At 37.9% G+C, this 21462-nt stretch overlaps 1 protein-coding gene across 1 annotated transcript in view; it reads right to left on the minus strand.

Annotated features, from left to right (window-relative positions):
* The window catches only part of STPG2 (sperm tail PG-rich repeat containing 2), a 1129165-nt gene that overhangs the window by 1101359 nt on the left and 6344 nt on the right, over positions 1-21462 (minus strand). The window contains exon 2 of the mRNA XM_064369406.1: positions 7661-7825. The gene's annotated coding sequence lies outside the window, so the exon portion shown is untranslated. The remainder of the gene's footprint in view (positions 1-7660; positions 7826-21462) is intronic.

Genomic DNA, 21462 nt, shown 5'->3' on the forward strand with positions numbered 1-21462 from the left:
TTCTGCTTCTAGATCTTTGAGGAATCGCTACACTGTCTTCCACAATAGTTGACCTAATTTACATTTCCACCAAGAGTATAAAAGCATTCCTGTTTCTCTGTAACCTCACCAGCATCTGTTGTCTCTTGACTTTTTAATAATTGCCATTCCAACTGGCGTGAGATGGTATCTCATTGCAGTTTTGATTTGCATACCTCTAATGATCAGTGATGAGTTTTTTTGCATATGTTTGTTGGCTTCTGAGAAGTATCTGCTCATGTCCTTTGCCCACTTTTTACTGGGATTGTTTTTTATTGTAAATTTGGTTAAGTTCCTTATAGACTTTGGATATTAGACCTTTGTCACATGGATAGATTGCAAATATTTTCTCCCATTCTGTACGTTGTCTGTTTGTGCTAATGATAGTTTCTTTTGCTGTGCAGAAGCTCTTTAGTTTAATTAGATCCCATTTGTCAATTTTTGCTTCTGTGGCAATTGCTTTTGGCATTTTTGTCTTGAAATCTTTGCCTGTGCCTATGTCCTCAATAGTATTGCTCAGATTTTCTTCTAGGATTTTTATAATCTTGGAGTTTACATTTAAGTCTGTAATCTGTATCTTGAGATAATTTTTGTATTAGGTATAAAGAAGGGGTCCAATTTCAGTTTTCTGCATATGGCTAGACAGTTCTCCCAGCACCATTTATTAAATAGGGAATCCTTTCCCCATTGCTTGTTTTTGTCAGGTTCATTGAAGATCAGGTGTGCAGTTTTATTTCTGAGTTCTATATTCTGTTCCTTTGGTCTACATGTCTGTTTTTGTACCAGTACCAAGCCATTTTGGTTAATGTAGCCTTGTAATATAGTTTGAAGTTGGATAGCATGATGCCTCTAGCTTTGTTCTTTTGCTTAGGACTGTCTTGGCTATACAGACTTTTTTTGGTTCCTTATTAATTTTAAAATAGCTTTTTCTAATTCTGTGAAGAATGTCAGTAGTAGTTTAAAGAAAATAGCATTGAATCTATAAATTACTTTAGGCAATATGTCCTTTTTCATAATGTGGATTCTTCCCATCCATGAGCATGTAATGTTTTTCCATTTGTTTGTGGCCTCTCTCATTTCCTTGGGCAATGGTTTGTAGTTCTACTTAAAGAGGTCCTTCACTTCCCTTGTTAGCTGTATTCCTAGGTATTTTATTATTTTGGTAGCAATTATGAATGGAAGTTAATTCATGATTTAGCTTCTGCTTGTCTCTTGTTGGTATATAGGAATGCCTGTGATTTTTGCACATTGATTTTGTATCCTGAGACTTTGCTGAAGTTGCTTATCAGCTTCAGAAACTTCTGGGCTGAGACAATGAGGCTTTCTAGATGTAGAATCATGTCATCTGCAAACAAAGATAATTTGACTTCCTCTCTTCTTATTTGAATACGCTTTATGTCTTTCTCTTGGCTGATTTCCCTGACCAGAACTTCCAATATTGTGTTGAATAGGAGTGGTAAGAGAGGGCATCATTGTCTTGTGCCAGTTTTCAAAAGGAGTGTTTCCAGGTTTTGACCATTCAATATGATATTGGCTGTGGGTTTGTCATATATTGCTGTTATTATTTTGAGGTATGTTCCTTCAATATGTAGTTAATATTGAGAGTTTTTAACATGAAGGGACACTGAATTTTATCAAAGACCTTTTCTACATCTATCAAGATAATCATGTGACTTTGGTCTTTAGTTCTGTTTGTATGATGAATTACATTTATTAATTTGCATTGTTGAACCAACCTTGCAACTTGAACATGGTGAATAAGCTTTTTGATGTGCTGCTGGATTTGGCTTGACAGTATTTTCTGAGGATTTTTGCATCAATGTTCATCAGGGATATTGGTCTACAGTTTCATTTTTTGTTGTATCTCTCCCAGGTTTTGGTATCAGGATGATGCTGGCCTCATAAAATGAGTTATGAAGGAGTTTCTCCTTTTCATTTTTTTGGAATAGTTTCAGAAGGGGTATCAGCTCCTCTTTGTACCTCCAGTAGAATTTAGCTATAAATCTGTCTTGTCCTGGTCTTTTTTTGGTTGGTAGGCTATTTATTACTAACTCGATTTCAGAACTCATTATTGGTCTATTCAGTGATTTGACTTCTTTCTGGTTCAGTCTTCAAAGGGTGTATGCATCCAGGAATTTATCCATTTCTTCTAGATTTTGCAGTTTATTTCCACAGAGGCATTTATTAGTTTCCTTTGATGGTTGTTTGTATTTCTGTGGGGTCAATGGTGATATCTCCTTTACCATTTCTGATTGTGTCTATTTGATTCTTCTCTCTTTTCTTCTTTACTAGTCTAGTTATCCACCTATTTATTAATTTCAAAAAAACAGCTTGTGGGTTTATTGATTTTTTAAAGGGTTTTTCATGTCTCTACCTCCTTCAGTACCATTCTGATGTTATTTCTTGTCTTCTGCTAGCTTTGGGATTTATTTGCTCTTGATTCTCTAGTTCTTTTAGTTTTAGAGAGTCAATTTTAGCTTTTTAATGTGGGCATTTCGTTCTATAAATTTCCCTGTTAACACTTCTTTAGCTGCATCTCAGAGATTCTGGTAGATTGACTCTTTGTTCCCTAGTTTTAAAGAACTTCTTGATTTCTGCCTTAGTTTCATTATTTACCCAGGAGTCATTGAGAAGCTGTTTGTTCAATTTTCATGTAGTTGTGTGGTTTGGGGTGAGTTTTTAACCTTTAGTTCTAATTTGATTACACCATTGTCTGAGAGATTGTTTGTTATAATTTCAGTTTTCATTTGCTGAGGAGTGTATTGCTTCCAATTATGTGATCAATTTTAGATTAAGTGCCATGTAGTGCTGAGAAGAATGTATATTCTGTTGTTTTGGATTGGAGAGTTCCGTAGATATCAGTCCACTTGATCCACAGCTGAGTTCAGGGCCTGAATATCTTTGTTAATGTTCTATCTTGATGATTTTATATTGCAAATGAGGTCTCCCACTATTACTGTGTGGGAGTCTAAGTCTCTCATAGATCTCTTAAGAACTTGGCTTATGAATCTGAGTTCTCCTGTACTGGGTTTTTATGTTTAGAACAGTTAGCTCTTCTTGCTGAATTGAGCCCTTTACCATTATGCAACACCCTCATTTTTTTTGTTGTTGTTTGTTTTCTTTGTTGGTTTAAAGTCTGTTTTGTCAGAAACTAGGATTACAGTCCCTGCTTTTTTCTGTTTTCCATCTGCTTGGTAAATTTTCCTCCATACCTTTATTTTGAGCCTGTGTATGTCCTTACACACGAGATGGGTCTCTTGAATACAGCACACCAATGGATCTTGACTCTATGTATCCTGCCATTCTGTGTCTTTTATTAGGGCATTTAGTCCATTTATATTTAAGGTTAGTATTGTTATGTATGCATTTGATCCTATCATCATGATGCTAGCTGGCTATTTTGCAGACTCGTTTATGTAGTTGCTTCATAATGTCATTGGCCTGTGAACTCCAGAGTGTTTTTGTAGTGGCTGGTAACAGTTTTTCCTTTCCACACTTTGTATCTCCTTCAGGAGCTCTGGTAAGGCAGGCCTGGTGGTGATTAATTCCCTCAGCATTTGCTTGTCTGTAAAGGATTTTATTTCTCCTTCACGTAGGAAACTTAATTTGGCCAAATATGAAATTCTGGGTTGGAAACTCTTTTATTTCAGAATGTTGAATATTGGCCCCCAATCTCTTCTAGCTTGTAGGGTTTCTGCTGAGAGGTCCACTGTTTGTCTGATGGGCTTCCCTTCATAGGTGACCTGGCCTTTCTCTTTGACAGCACTTAAAATGTTTTTCTTTCATTTTGACTTTAGATAATCTGATGATTATTTGTCTTTGGGTTGACTTCATGGAGTATCTTACTGGAGTTCTCTGGATTTCCTGAATTCAAATGTCAGTCTGTCTTGTTAGGTTGGGGAAGTTCTCCTCTATTATATCCTGCAGTATGTTTTCCAACTTGGTTCCATTCTCCCCATCTCTTTCAGGTATTCCAGTCAGTCATAGGTTTAGTCTTTTTACATAATCCCACATTTTTCAGAGGTTTTGTTCATTCCTTTCCATTTTTTTTCTCTAATCATGTCTGCCTGTCTTATTTCAGCAAGATATTCTTCAACTCTGAGATTGTTTCCTGCACTTGGTTTATTTGGCTATTGACATTTGTGATTGCACCATGAATTTCTCATGTTGTGTTTTTCAGCTCCATTATCAGGTCATTTATGTTTCTCTTTAAACTTGTTATTCTGGTTAGCAGCTCCTGTAATGTTTTATCATGGTTCTTAGCTTCTTTGCATTGGGTTAGAACATGCTCCTTTAGCTCAGTGATGTTTGTTATTGCCTACCTTCTGAAGCCTACTTCTATCAATTTATCCATCTCAGCTTCAGCCCAGTTCTGTACCCTTGCTGAAGAGGCGCTGCAATCATTTGGAGGAAAAGAAACACTGGCTTTTTGAGTTTTCAGCATTTTTCCATTGATTCTTTCTCATCATTGTGGGCTTATCTTCCTTTGATCTTTGAGGTTGCTGACCTTTGGATGGGGTTTTTTGTGGAGTCTTTTTTATTGATGTTGATGGTGGTGGTGTTTGCTTTTCTCTTAACATCAGGACCCTCTTCTGTAGGGCTGCTGCAGTTTTCTGGGGTTCCACACTATTTTTGCCTAGGTTCTTCTCCAACCCTCTATTACAAGTGGAGCCTGCAAAACAGCAAAGATGGCAGCCTGCTCCTTCCTCTAGGAGCTCTGTATCAGAGGGGCACCAACCTGATGCCAGCCGGAACGCTCCTATATGAGGTGTCTGGTGACCGTTGTTGGGAGGTCTTACCCAGACAGGAGGAACAAGATCAGGGACCTGCTTAAAGAAACAGTGTGGCTGCCCCTTGACAGAGCAGGTGCGCTGAACTGGGATGAATCCCCCTTGTCCAGACTGTCCAGACTCTCCAGAGCCAGCTGCCAGGAAAGACTAAATAGGGTGTACTACAGAGACTGCAGCTGCCCCTCCCCACAAGGGGCTCTGTGCCAAGAAGACCAGAGTTCTGTCCATAAACCCTTGGCTGGAGTTTCTGAAATTCCCATGGGGAGGCCCTGCCCAGTGATGAGGGATGGATCAGGGTCCCACTAAAAGAAGCAGTCTGGCCACAATCTGCCACACCCACTGTGCAGCAGTGTGGGGAATTCCTCCCAATACAAAACACTCAGTTTCTTTGGCACTAGTAGAAGAAAACAGCCAACTGGAGCTGCACAGATGGCACCTACCCCTCCCCCCATAAATTCAGTCATGTTAGGTAGTCTCCAGCTTGCTGCTGCTGCTGCTGGCCAGCAGGGATTCCAAGCCAGTGGGTCTTAGTTAGTGAGGTCCCATGGGAGTGAGGCTCACTGAATAATGCTGCTTGGCTCTCTGGCTTCAGCCCCATTCCTACAGGAAGGGACAATCTGCCTCATCAGAATTCCCAGGGCTGGGGTATGCAAAACAACTCCTGTATTTCAGTGCCTTCCCAAGTGGCTGCATGCCTTAGTGGCTGCCAACCTAAGTGGCCTCTGAGAGCTGTGCTTGGGATCCAAGACCCTGGTGGTATGGGCTCAAGAGGGAATCTCCTGTTCCATGAGTTGCAAGGATCTGTGGGAAAAGTGTAGCTTCCTGGTCAGGGCAACACACACTCACTCATTGCCTCCTTTGGCTAGGGGAGGGAGCTCTTCCTGCCCTATGCCACTGCCAGGTGGGTCATCATCACCTCCCTGCTTTTCCTCACTTTCTGTAGGTTGCACCAGCTGCCCAGTCAGTCCCAGTGAGAGAACCTGGATACCTTATTTGAATGTGAATTCACTTGCCATTTTCATTCTTCTCAGTGAGCGCCACAGAACACAGCTGCTTCTAATCAGCCATCTTCGACTAGTATTCTAAGAATGTCTTGTTATTAGAACACATACAATGAACTACTTGGGGGTAAAGAGGCATCATGTCTAAAATGTACTCTTAAATGATTTAATAAAAATAATAATATAAATATATGGGGAGAAAAAATGATACAACAAATGTAATAAAATGTTAACACCTGCAGGATCTGAGTGAAGGTTAGAATTATTATTTTTTTTTCTTTCATACCAGTGATCTCCGTACTTTAGGAAGAATTATTATTATTATTGTAAGTTTTTATTTAAGTCTGAAACTATTTTGAAATATTAAATTATTTTTTAAAAAGAAACTTATCTAACTGCAAACAATGAATGAATTAGATCTAATATGGTCATATGGTTAAATCTGGAAAATATAACTGAGCAAAAACCCAAGAAACATATACACCAGATAATATTTATTTCAATGTTAAAATCATAAAAAAAATTATTATTCATATATGAATATGTAATGAAAGTTTAATGTTTATTGTGGCAAAAGGAGAGGAATAAAGACAGGAGAACAGGGCAAACATTGTAATAAGACATTTCTTTTAAAATAAAGCTAATTCCAACGTGATGAAATTTTAACATGTGTTTTATCTGTGTGATGGTTACATAGGTCTCTGCTATTATTTTCATACTATCTATGTGTTTGATATATGTTATAATTAAAAGATTTTAAGAAAAAATATGTAAATGGTTCAAAGGATCTAAAACCCCCAAAACTTCCCAGTGTACCTACTGCCACAAACCAAATGGTTTTGAAGGTACATAAATGTAACCCCAAAGATGGAGTCATATACCAACAAATAACTATAGAATATTGGGAATAAAGGTCAAGATAAATACTGAGAATGGCTTTTCTTTGCCCAAGATGTCTCTTCAGCCTTTCTTTAAATCTATGCTTACTTTTAGAATTTTCCTCACTAGAATTATTTCTTCTATATCTCATTGAAGTATAAAAATACCACTGGTTCCAAGTACTATGATTTCTGTCTTAGAATTGAGTAAAACCAGACATACCATCTATATTCATTGTCTGTAATCATGGGTAACACATACATTTCAATTGTCTGAATGAAATCTTGACAACTCCGGTCAGGCTTGAAATTTAAACTCTGGATGAGATGAATTAGCTATACTATAATTGATATTTCAGTCAGAGAAAAGCACCTTATCATTTTTTTAAAATAATCATTTCTGGAATAAATGACATTTACATTCTCAGATTCAAATTCTTTTAAAAACAAAATGTTCTTTTTTCTTTTCAAATTCAGAAAAAGAATATGTATTACTTATGATTATACATTGTGGCAGAGACTCCTATCAGTTTACACCCATTTCTTCTTCTTCTGAGATACATAGACTATATTTTCCAGTCTCCTTGGCAGTTAACTATGGCCATGTGACTGGCTATAACTCCAAGCCTGGCCTACAAAAACTTCCAACACATAATTCCCCATCGTCTTCTGCCAGCTGGATAGGGATAACAAATCCCTAGAGGATGACAGAAACACAAATGGAATAATCCTGTGTCCCTGAATCCCTATATGAAGGAAAGTCACTTAACAAGAAATGTCACATGAATGAGGAAAAAGAATTCTACTGTATTAAGCCACTAAAATTGGGGAGCCTATTTGTTACCACAATTCGTGTTACATTAAGTAAAACATGTAATCACTTTCTTTTGGAGAAATAAGCCAGAAAAAAAGAAACCCACATATAAATCATAAACAATTTTCCAATTGTCAATATGAAATGCATTATACTTACAAATGGAGGTTTGTAATACGCTGGACCAAGTGTATTGTCACTAGCAGGTGGAAGACGTTTTATAATACTGCCATCATCATTAATATGATAACCATATGACTTTCCACAAGAAGGAATTGAAGGAACATCAACATTTCTGGTAAGTGTAGGTGCGCTTGAAATTTTCTAAAAGGAAACATTTTATATTATTTATTTAAAGGCCAGAGGAAGGTGAATGAAGAACCAAATATTAAACTTTACTAAAAGGCAACTATTAAATATTGATTTAATGAGTTACATAATATAAAACAAAAACGTTTGTTTTGTTACTAGTTTTTTGAGATAGGGTCTCACTCTGTCACCCAGGCTGGAGTACAGTGGTACAACCTCCACTCACTGCAACCTCTGTCTCCAGGGTTCAAGTGATTCTGCCCCTGACCTCAGCCTCTCAAGTAGCTGGGACTACAAGGCATTTGCCACTATGCCTGGCTAATTTTTGTATTTTTAGTAGAGACAGGGTTTCACCATGTTGGCCAGGCTTGTCTCGAACTGTTGGTCTCAAATGATCTGCCAGCCTCAGCCTCCCAAAGTGCTGGGATTATAGACATGAGCCACTGTGCCCAGCCAAAAATGTTTGTTTTATAAAAGTAATTTAAAGAAGTGAATTCAAGTCTGTCTTGCTTCATCCTATAAACCAAGAGAACACACTACTATTAAATTAAGAATAGAATAGAATAGGTAACTATTAAAGTCATTAAAAGAAGCAAGGGTTTTTCAAGATGGCCGATTAGGAGGAAGTCGGGATCGCAGCTCCAAAAGAAGGCACAGAGGGTGAGTGGACGCCGCATTTCCAGACGGATTTTTACTGCCCACAGACCAGGGGATTCACAGGAGGAGGAGCTGCACGGGTCACCAGCGCCACTGGTTTGAGCGGCGTGCCGCTCGGCCTATGCCCTGAGGCGGGGGGCGGCAGATCCACGTACAGAGCGAGAGAGACTGAATCACCTCTGAGCCAGCAAGGGGAGCTGAAGCAGGGATTCAAGCCAGGACACTCCCGGGCAAGGGCGCGCCACGAATCTCAGAGCTGCTGCTTTGGCTGATGCAGCGGCTCACGGGGCAGCGGATTTTTACTGCCCACAGACCAGGAGATTCACAGGTGGAGAAGCTCCACGGGTTGCCAGCGCCGCTGGTTGGACTGGCGCGGCTGCTCTGCCTGCACCCGAGGCAGGGAGCAGCGGCCCCTTGTGCAGAGTGAGTGAGACCGGATCCCCTCTGGGCCAGCAAGGGGAGCTGAGGCAGGAACTCAACCCAAGAGATTCCCGGGCAAAGAGGACGCCTCCGGAAACACGGCTGAACCCGGGTCGGTCCAGCTCTGTGGAGGAGGGGCGTCACCTACCGGGAAACACCCTGTAGTTCCCAGGACAATTTGCCATAACCAAGACAACCCGCCACTATAGAGACTCTGTCACTACAGGGGCGGGTCAGCATAGCGGAAGCAGTTCTAACTACACACACATAAACAGGACTGCAGGGAAGCTCACACGGAAGCCGGGCGGAGCCCACAGCAGCTCAATGAAGCCTCTGCAGGCTGAGTGTGACTAGGCTGCCACCTTGTGGGCAGGGAAAACGATTGCAACAGCGGAAAATCATAACACCCTAATTCCCTGGGACAGACCACCTAGGGGGAAGAAAAGGGGGTTTATGAGTTCAGCTACTGCAGACTTAAAATTACCAAAACCAGAAAGACAGCAACTACAAAGTCGATAGGTGGATAAATCCACAAAGATGGGAAGAAACCAGCGCAAAAAGGATGAAAACATCCAAAACCAGAACACCTCTCCTCCTACAAGGGAGCACAACTCCTCACCAGCAAGGGAACAAGACTGGATGGAGAATGAGTGTGATGAAATGACAGAATCAGCTTTCAGAAAGTGGATAATAAGAAACTTCCATGAGCTAAAAGAACATGTTCTAACCCAATGCAAAGAAACTAAGAACCTTGAAAAAAGACTTGACGAAATGTTAACGAGAATGGACAACTTAGAGAGGAATATGAGCGAATTGATGGAGCTGAAAAACACAACAGGAGAACTTCGTGAAGCATGCACAAGTTTCAACAGCCGAATTGACCAAGCAGAAGAAAGGATATCAGAGGTCGAAGATCAACTCAATGAAATAAAACGAGAAGGCAAGATTAGAGAAAACAGGGTAAAAAGGAATGAACAGAGTCAACAAGAAATATGGGACTATGTGAAAAGACCTAATCTACGTTTGATAGGTGTACCTGAATGTGACGAAGAGAATGCATCCAAGCTGGAAAATACTCTTCAGGATATTATCCAGGAAAACCTCCCCAACCTAGCAAAACAGGCCAATATTCAAGTCCAGGAAATACAGAGAACACCACAAAGATATTCCTCTAGAAGAGCAACCCCAAGGCACATAATCATCAGATTCGCCAGGGTTGAAATGAAGGAGAAAATACTAAGGGCAGCCAGAGAGAAAGGTCGGGTTACCCACAAAGGGAAGCCCATCAGACTCACAGCAGATCTCTCAGCAGAAACCCTACAGGCCAGAAGGGAGTGGGGGCCGATATTCAACATCCTTAAAGAAAAGAACTTTCAACCCAGAATTTCATATCCAGCCAAACTAAGCTTCATAAGTGAAGGAAAAATAAAATCCTTTGTGAACAAGCAAGCACTCAGAGATTTCATCACCACCAGACCAGCTTTACAAGAGCTCCTGAAGGAGGCACTACACATAGAAAAAAACAACCAGTACCAGCCACTCCAAAAATGCACGAAATGGTAAAGAGCATCAACACAATGAAGAATCTGCATCAACCAATGGGAAAAACAGCCAGCTAGCATCAAAATGACAGGATCAAATTCACACATAACAATATTAACCCTAAATGTAAACGGACTAAATGCCCCAATCAAAAGACACAGATTGGCAAATTGGATAAAAAGCCAAAACCCATCAGTGTGCTGTATCCAGGAAACCCATCTCACAAGCAAGGATACACAAAGGCTCAAAATAAAGGGATGGAGGAAGATTTACCAAACAAACGGAGAGCAAAAAAAAGCAGGAGTTGCAATTCTCATCTCTGATAAAATAGACTTGAAAGCAACAAAGATCAAAAGAGACAAAGAAGGACACTACATAATGGTAAAGGGATCAATGCAACAAGAAGAGCTAACGATCCTAAATATATATGCACCTAATACAGGAGCACCTAGATACATAAGGCAAGTTCTTAAAGACTTACAAAGAGACCTAGACTCCCACACAATAATAGTGGGAGACTTCAACACCCCATTGTCAATATTAGACAGATCAACGAGAGAGAAAACTAACAAGGATATCCAGGACTTGAACTCAGACCTGGACCAAGCAAACCTAATAGACATTTGCAGAACTCTCTACCCCAAATCCACAGAATATACATTCTTCTCAGCACCACATCACACCTACTCTAAAATTGACCACATAATTGGAAGTAAATCACTCCCCAGCAAATGCAAAAGAACGGAAACCATAACAAACAGTCTCTCATACCACAGTGCAATCAAGTTAGAACTCAGAATTCAGAAGCCAACCCAGAATCGCACAGCCTCATGGAAATCGAACAACTTTCTCCTGAATGTTGACTGGATAAACACTGAAATGAAGGCAGAAATAAAGATGTTCTTCGAAACCAACGAGAACGAAGACAGCACATACCGGAATCTCTGGGACACATTTAAAGCAGTCTCTAGAGGAAAATATATAGCAATAGGTGCCCACATGAGAAGAAAGGAGAGATCTAAAATTGACACTCTATCATCAAAATTGAAAGAGCTAGAGGAGCAAGATCAAAAAAACTCAAAACCTAGCAGAAGACAAGAAATAACTAAGATCAAAGCAGAATTGAAGGAGATAGAGACACGAAAAACCCTTCAAAAAAATCAATAAATCCAGGAGCTGGTTTTTTGAAAAGATCAACAAAATAGACCACTAGCCAGACTAATAAAAAAGAAAAGAGAGAATAACCAAATAGATGAAGTAAAAAATGATAAAGGGGATATCACCACAGATGCCAGAGAAATTCAAACCATCATCAGAGATTATTACAAACAACTCTATGCACATAAACTAGAAAACCTGGAAGAAATGGATAAATTCCTGGACAGTTGCCTCCTCCCAAGCCTAAACCAGGAAGAAGTCGAAACCCTGAATAGACCAATAACAAGGTCTGAAGTCGAGGCAGCAATTAAGAGCCTACCACCCAAAAAAAGCCCAGGTCCAGATGGGTTCACAGCCGAATTCTACCAGACATACAAAGAGGAACTGGTACCATTCCTACTGAAACTATTTCAAATAATCCAAAAAGAAGGAATCCTTCCCAAATCATTTTATGAGACCAACATCATCCTAATACCAAAACCCAGCAGAGACTCAACAAGAAAAGAAAACTACAGGCCAATATCCATGATGAACATAGATGCAAAAATCTTCAATAAAATACTGGCAAGACGATTGCAACAGCACATCAAAAAGCTTATCCACCATGATCAAGTAGGATTCATCCCAGGGATGCAAGACTGGTTCAATATACGCAAGTCTATAAATGTAATTCACCACATAAACAGAACCAAAGACAAAAACCACATGATTATCTCAATTGATGCAGAGAAGGCCTTCGACAAAATTCAACAGCGCTTTATGCTAAAAACTCTCAATAAACTAGGTATCGACAGAACGTACCTCAAAATAATAAAAGCTATTTATGACAAACCGACAGCCAATATCATACTGAATGGGCAAAAACTGGAAGCATTCCCTTTGAAATCGGGCACTAGACAAGGATGCCCTCTCTCACCACTCCTGTTCAATATAGTACTGGAAGTTCTAGCCAGAGCAATCAGACAAGAAAAAGAAATAAAGGGTATTCAATTAGGAAAGGAGGAAGTCAAATTGTCTCTATTTGCAGACGACATGATTGTATATCTAGAAGACCCTATCATCTCAGCCCAAAATCTCCTGAAACTGATAAGCAACTTCAGCAAAGTCTCAGGATACAAAATCAATGTGCAAAAATCACAAGCATTCCTATACACCAATAACAGACTTAAAGAGAGCCAAATCAAGAACGAACTGCCATTCACAATTGCTACAAAGAGAATAAAATACCTAGGAATACAACTAACAAGGAACGTAAAGGACCTCTTCAAGGAGAACTACAAACCACTGCTCAACGAAATAAGAGAGGACACAAACAGATGGAGAAACATTACATGTTCATGGTTAGGAAGAATTAATATCGTGAAAATGGCCATACTGCCCAAAGTAATTTACAGATTCAACGCTATCCCCATCAAGCTACCAATGACCTTCTTCACAGAACTGGAAAAAACCACCTTAAACTTCATATGGAACCAAAAGAGAACCCGCATAGCCAAGTCAATTCTAAGCAAAAAGAACAAAGCAGGAGGCATCACACTACTGGACTTCAAACTCTACTACAAGGCTACAGTAATCAAAACAGCATGGTACTGGTACCAAAACAGAGATTTAGACCAATGGAACAGAACAGAGGCGTCGGAGGCGACACAACATATCTACAACCACCCGATCTTTGACAAACCTGATAAAAACAAGCAATGGGGAAAGGATTCCCTGTTCAATAAGTGGTGTTGGGTAAACTGGCTAACCATATGCAGAAAGCAGAAACTCGACCCCTTCTTGACACCTTACACTAAAATTGACTCCAGATGGATTAAAGACTTAAATATAAGACCTAACACCATAAAAACACTAGAAGGAAACCTAGGCAAAACCATTCAGGACATAGGCGTAGGCAAGGACTTTATGACCAAAACACCAAAAGCATTGGCAACAAAAGCCAAAATAGACAAATGGGACCTAATCAAACTCCACAGGTTCTGCACGGCAAAAGAAACAGTCAATAGAGTGAATCGGCAACCAACAGAATGGGAAAAAATTTTTGCAGCCTACCCATCTGACAAAGGGCTGATATCCAGAATTTACAACGAGCTAAAAAAGATTTACAAGAAAAAAACAAACAAGCCCATTCAAAAATGGTCGAAGGATATGAACAGATACTTTACAAAAGAAGACATACAAGAGGCCAACAAACATATGAAAAAATGCTCATCATCACTGGTCATTAGAGAAATGCAAATCAAAACTACATTGAGATACCATCTCACGCCAGTTAGAATGGCGATCATTAAAAAATCTGGAGAAAACAGATGCTGGAGAGGATGTGGAGAAATAGGAACACTTTTACACTGTTGGTGGGAGTGTAAATTAGTTCAACCACTGTGGAAAACAGTGTGGCGATTCCTCAAGGACCTAGAAATAGAAATTCCATTTGACCCAGCAATCCCATTATTGGGCATATATCCAAAGGATTATAAATCGTTCTACTATAAGGACACATGCACACGAATGTTCATTGCAGCACAGTTTACAATAGCAAAGTAACCAACCCAAATGCCCATCGATGATAGACTGGACAGGTAAAATGTGGCACATATACACCATGGAATATTATGAAGCCATTAAAAACGAGGAGTTTGCGTCCTTTGTAGGGACATGGATGAACCTGGAAACCATCATTCTCAGCAAACTGACACAAGAACACAAAACCAAACACCACATGTTCTCACTCATAGGAAGGTGCTGAACAAGGAGAACACATGGACACAGGGAGGGGAGCACTATACACGGGGGTCTGTTGTGGGGGAGTGGGGGGGACAGCGGGGGGTGGGGAGTTGGGGAGGGATAGCATGGGGAGAAATGCCAGATATGGGTGTGGGGGAGGGAGGCAGCAAATAACACTGCCATGAATGCACCTATGCAACAACCTTGCATGTTTTTCACATGTACCCCAAAACCTAAAATGCAATTAAAAAAAAAAAAAAAAAGAAGCAAGGATTCTCTCTCATTTGGATCAGTTATTTATCTTGCTTAGTAAAGCCATCATTACTGATTCTAAAAACAGGCAATCCTATTCACATCAACAATCATGCTAGTATACTATCTGCTATGCAAAAACAAACTTTATATTTTTCAGTAACACTTTCTGGCTTCATTTCTTTCCAGTTCCTGACTTTTGTTTCCACGTTTCCTGAGCCTTGTATAAATATTCTAAGTATGCAAGCTATATAGCAGGAAAGTGTCTATGATGTAATGCTAAATGGAAATAGCAAAATATAAAAGTGAATTATGAATATAGCTAAGTTATGTGAAATTATATATAAATGTATAAAGTCACCTACATGTATAATTTAATACCAGAAAAAGCTATGTGAAAATTCACCAACATGTTGAAACCCTATCTTTAAATTAATGTTAGAATCAGAAGTTTTAGGGTGATTATCCTTTTATCAAAATTTGCTTTAATGTAAAATATTTTAAAACTTCAATAAAAACAGGAAGGTGTAACATATATTACAAATATTAATATAAAATATATCAAATAAAAGTATTGGCATTTAAAGGATTTAGTTATTGGGCAACTGAAATTATTAAGAATATAATGACTCCTGTAGTTTCTGTATGAATAAATTAATGCTAAATTTGCATGTTCACATGCCCATATACAATTATGTTAGAAACATACTCTCACTGGCAGAATTTGCCTTTTTTTTTTTCTTTTTTGAGACAGAGTTTTTGCTCATTGCCCAGGCTGGAGTGCAGTGGCATGATCTCAGCTCACTGCAACCTCTGCCTCAGAGGTTCAAGCAATTCTCCTACCTCAGTCTCTCAAGTAGCTGTGATTACAGGCACATGCCACCACATCTGGCTAATTTTTTTTTGTATTTTTTGTAGAAACAGGGTTTCATCATGTTAGCCAAGCTAGTCTCAAACTCCTGACCTCAGGTGATCCCTGAGGCCTCCCAAAGTGCTGAGATTATAGGCATGAGCCACTGTTCCTGGCCATTTTTCTTTTTAATTAAAATTTTTGGGGGGGCAGGAGGCAGAGTCTCACTGTGTTCCCCAGGCTGAAGTACAGTAGCATGATCTTGGCTCACTGCAACCTCTGCCTCCCATGTTCAAGTGATTCTCATGCCCTAGCCTCCCAAGTAGCTGCAATTACAGGTGTATGCCACCTGGCCTGACTAATCTTTGTATTTTTTTAAGTAGAGACAGGGTTTCGTCATGTTGGCCAGGCTGGTCTCAAACTCCTGGCCTCAAGTGATCTGCCTGCCCCGGCCTCCCAAAGTGCTGAGATTACAGGTGTAAGCCACCACACCCAGCCAGAATTTTATTTTTTATCAATTAAAGACAATCATTAAGTAGTTCCAGTAATACCTATGAGATTAATTCAGTAATTCCTATGAGATTAATAAATTAAGAAATCATTTAATGGCTTTCCCTCCTTTCAGTACATTCAAAATTATTTGTGTGATGTCAAGACTTTCCAAAATATAACCCCTACCTCCAGTCTCTACTATAACTCTCCCTTAGCTTCTGTACTCCAAACATTCCAAAGAACTTTGTTCTTTCCTGGAATATACCATGCTAGCAAACACTTCAGTGTCTTTATTCATGTGATTTTTACTGCACATGAATAAAGTGGGGAAAAAATATTTTTCCCATTCTTTTTAACTACTCGGTGAATCCTTCTTCAAGATCAGGTTCAATTTGTTTCCCCTATTCCCTCCAAAGACTCTCTACCTTGAGCTACTAGTAAACACTGGATTATAGCTCTAAGATAGCATTTCATTAATAGTATTGCACCAAATTTCATTCATTATTTCCCCATTAAAATTATAAATCTCAGGAAGCAATAATTTTTTCTATGTATTACCAACATCTAGCATTATGTATGGCCACATAGTCACCTCAAAGTAAATGAACATTTGCTTTGTCCCCACACACAAAATATCTGATATTTAAATATACTTACAAAATTTAACCTCAATGTCATTGCACTGATATTATTCAACTAAGTACTTGGCCTTAAAATATGTCCTCCTAAACAAAAAACTGATTAAAATGTAATATGAGCTACATGAAGAAGTTATGGCAAGAGACGGGAACCACTCTAAACAGTGACCAGATCTGCTTGATCATATTATTTATTTCAAAGAGGTAGCCTTTGATGTAAAAATTATTAATTATCTATCACCCAATACCTTTCCAAACATACCACATACTAATCTTCTGTACAAATTCTTCACTCCAGTTAAAGTAACCTTCTTACTACCTTCCATGAAAATCTCACTTCTGCCAGACGCAGTGGCTCACGCCTGTAATCCCAGCACTTTGGGAGGTTGAGGCAGGCAGATCACCTGAGGTCAGGCATTCGAGAACAACCTGGCCAACGTGGTGAAACACTGTCTCTACTAAAACCTCAAAAATGAGCTAGGCCTGGTGGCAGGCACCTGTAATCCCAGCTACTTGGAAGGCTCAGGCAGGAGAATCACTTATACCCAGGAGGCGGAGGTTGCAGTAAGCCAAGATTGTGCCATTGCATTCCAGCCTGGGAGATAAGAGTGAGACTTCATCTCAAAAAAAAAAAAAAAAAAAGCATGTAAGTATTCCCATGTGTTTTAGAAGCCCAAAGTCAGTGAGGTGAAACCCAGCAACAAGAAATTGAAGCAAAGATACTTGTGGATAAAGAAAGCATTTGCTAGTTTGGTTAGGGCATAATTAGATTTTCTGGCTTTGAAAAATTTGGGTTGCAATAAGAGCAAAGTTTATGCTATTTTTACAGTTTTCAGTACAAAAAGGTGCTATAGAAACAATAAAGTTGATATTTGATTACCTTTAAAAAAAAAAAAAACCCACTTCTGTATCTTCACTTTTATAACACTCTAGTTTAGAATGCATATTCCAACTCTATTCTTCAATGCCCATGTAAAGACCCACCTCTTCTATAAAGCTTCCATAAATTACGCCTTCACATAATACAGTAGTCCTCCTTTAAATTCCTATGGCATTTCGCTACATGATCATTCATTTACCAACTGTCACATTTTGTCTTGAATTAACAGCTATCTATTTGTCTATCTCCCATCTAAATTTTAAGATTTTTTACTTCAGGGATCATATGTTTAACTTGTATTATTTATATTTCTTTTCCTTCCTTGCCAGCAGGAAGTCATATATTATTAATAGTACTTAACACAGACTTTCCTCTATATATAGGTAAATCACTAAGGTAGTTTGTAAAATCTCCCTTACTTTTTATTCACCAGAGATATTAAAAGTGCTAATAGATTTACCAGAGGCAAAAAATGAAGTTAGATATGAATATAGTAACTAAAGTTTATGTACCTATAAAATAACTAAAGTGTAAATACCAACAAATCTAATTTTTATAGGAAGCCTTTTTAAATGTACCTAACATCACATAAAATACTAAACCTTTACTATTTTAACTAAAAAAATGTCATTACAAGTATAATTTAAAATAGCAACGTACTGACTGAAGATGCTCTTTGGCCTCTAATACTTTTCTGTTCATGATATCTTGTGTTCTAGGATAAGACTGATCATAGCTTGCTGGTCCTGGATTATCTGAAATAAACTTCTTAAAACGTTTCTCCCGGTTTTGTAGACTATGGCCTCCTTTTATATTACACTAAAATAGAGAGAAAAAAAAAACTTCTGACATATAAAAGAAGCACTTTACAATTAATTTCTACTTTATAAGTATTAATCATTATCAGAAAATGGTTTTAAACTGCAAGCTAAGAAAGTTCACTCTTGACTGAAGACACAGTTCTAGTAAAAAGGGATAGTAAGAGAAGATAACAATTATAGTTGTCAGTTTTAACTTGAAACTCAAAACTAAAATGTGCTGTACTTGGAGCACTTTGAGAAAGTGCAAGAAAACTCTGTTTTAAAACAGAAATCAGAGGTGGGAATTCCCAAAGCTGTAGAGCAAGAATAAAGGCCCTTGGAAAAATTTGTACCCCTGAAATGTACTAAAAAGAAAAAAAAAAAATGTTGGCATCCCTGTTGCAAAAAAAAAAAAAACAAAATAGCAAACCTTTCAAAAGATTATTTAGTGTTAATTCTTTTCATGAATAACATTTTGGTCATTTCCAGAAAAGTTTATAAAGACTTATTAGCAACAGCTTGGTTTTATGTTCAAATTAATTTTAAACACTGTTTATTGCAGAGCAAACATTTGGGTGGACTCTTCCAGGGCTCTCCACGCTACATATCTGGATTCTCAAGAATCTGAAAAGTATCAATTGACTAATATCCAATTAATTTGGGTACAACTGCATCATAAAGATTTCTGTAAACAATTATAGTGCAATCATTTCAAAAAGATGAGTTATGATAACAGCATTTGATTGATCATCTAAGATTTTAAGTCACTGATTTACAAATAGCCCTTTTCAGATGTCCAGTTATTCACAGTCACTATTCACAGAGCCTATCACTACTGGGGACCTTACTCAATTTCATTCAGCTTTTAAGAAATTTATAAAGGAGGTCTTCTTTTAAAATCTGAGTCAACTTTTATTTTTAAATAGGCAATTTACTGCTTGAGTATTATTTTAAAAAGATCAGAATTTCTATGTTTAAAGAGTAGACAGATAAAAATAACTTTAATAATTTATTTTACAAAAAAATTTAAAAGTTGAACAAAAAGCAAAATCCTGTAGAAAAAGACTTTTCAAATTTTGATAATTTAAAATCCATTACCATAGGCTCCATGATTATACAAATCAAACAACAATCTGAATCTATATCAATCCTTCAACAAAGACTTTATCTGGGCCTCCAACAGGGGAGTTAAAGGTCTGCTGGAATCAGCTAGGAGCTAGTACATATAAATGCAAAATTTATGTGAAAATGGAAAAAGATGATACTCATGGCCAGGAAGATATCGAGTTATAGCCACTATTTCTAAACATGAATGAACCATTGAAGATATTCCAGTCACAGACTCTTGAGACTGTGCAGAAAAGGAGACATATGAGACAAGGGCAATGGCTATAGCTTTAAAGTATGGCACAAAAACAAATTCTTTCACTCTACTGCCATTACTCTTCTACACATTTTGACTATCTGTACAACTTCCATGGGCCATAAATCATTCAAGAGTTCTATTCTCTCATTCTCAAGGACCATACAGCATGTAACAATGTTTTGTGTCTTACAGAATACGTAGAATATTGAAAAACACCCAACTGAATCATGCAACCAACATGGAATACATTTATTTTATATTATTCAAATTACAAAATATAAATTGAAAGTAAAAGACAATACGAGAAGAAAATAAAATACAACAAATGACATTTGGTCTATTCAGGGAAGAAAACATGATTTTATTAAGTCAATTATAGTAATAAGTTACCAGGGCTTCTGAAACATTATAGTGTCCTGGACCTGGAACAGCTTTCTGAATGCTAGAGGCAATGGTAAAAGTACTTTCTCTGGCAGTCAAAGAAAGAAACGGTGCATAACTACCTATAAAAATAAAATCATATGACCAGGAAATAAGACAGGAGTCAAAGGATTTCAGAGAAAAAAAAACATTCAAAATATAAATAATCATGAGTATCCTCAATTGTTAAGACTTTACCTTCAGAACTAACAGCAAGTCAGAGAAGTTATTAAATTATTAAATATCTTAAATAAGATCAGAAATTTATTAATATATTAAATACAAGAACTTAAAGAACTGGATTTACTGAACAACAACAAAATACCTAAAGAAAATAACAGTCCAGGAGTGGTGGCTCACGCCTGTAATCCCAGCACTTGAGAGGCCAAGACAGGTGGATCACCTGAGGTCAGGAGTTCAAGACCAGCCTCACCAACATGGAGAAAACCCATCTCTACTAAAATTACAAAATTAGCAGGGTATGGTGGCGCATGCCTGTAATCCCAGCTACTTGGGAGTCTGAGGCAGGAGAATCGCTTGAACCCGGGAGGTGGAGGTTGCAGTGAGCTGAGATCGCGCCATTGCACTCTAGCCTGGGCAACAAGAGTGAAACTCCATCTCAGAAAAAAGAAAAGAAAAAACAAACTAAAACCTTCTTGTCTTCTAATCATTTTTGGTGGGGATGAAAATGTCAGTTATATTTAGCTGATAAAAATGTTTTCATCTTCAGAAGACTGTTGTTTTATATTTTGAAATAGCATATATTACTTGTAGAAAACAGCATATGAAACTTGTAAAGACAGCCTAGATTAAAAAGATCAGAATTTCTATGCTTAAAGAGTAGACATATAAAAATAACTTTAATAATTTACAAAAAAATTAAAATGTTGAACAAAAAGCAAAATCCTGTGAAAAAATAACTTTACAAATTTTGATAATTTAAAATCCATTACCATAGATAGGCTCCATGATCATACAAATCAAACAGCAATCTGAATCTATATCAATCACTTCAACAAAGACTTTATCTGGGCCTCCAACAGGGAAGGAAAGAATTTAAAGTGGGTTTACAGCAGATAATTGGTCATGTCTCCTTGCCTGGGCACATAGTTGGTATCAGTATTTCTTGACTGGCTGACCCTAAACAAAGGTTTACAAATCTAAGACATAAGTTTCTTTGGAACAAGTAATCAAAAGATTATACAAACTTGAATACTCTACTGAAAAAATTGATTCTAAAAAATTCAAGATCTATAGGAAACTACTAGTGTTTGAAGCAATGTGGATATTAAAGAAGAGATAGGAGAGAATAGAGGAGCAGAAGCTATATTCAAATAGGAAATAAAAGAATGCAAGTGAAGACTCAAAACTTTTACACTAAATCTTGTATACTAAACGAAAATGTGTGCTATTACTGCAAGAATGTATTGTGATAATTAATATAATTAAAATC

The sequence above is a fragment of the Aotus nancymaae genome, unplaced genomic scaffold (genome assembly GCF_030222135.1).
Source record: "Aotus nancymaae isolate 86718 unplaced genomic scaffold, 86718_ANA_hifiasm-v0.15.2.pri h1tg000006l, whole genome shotgun sequence".
Lineage (NCBI taxonomy): Eukaryota > Metazoa > Chordata > Mammalia > Primates > Aotidae > Aotus > Aotus nancymaae.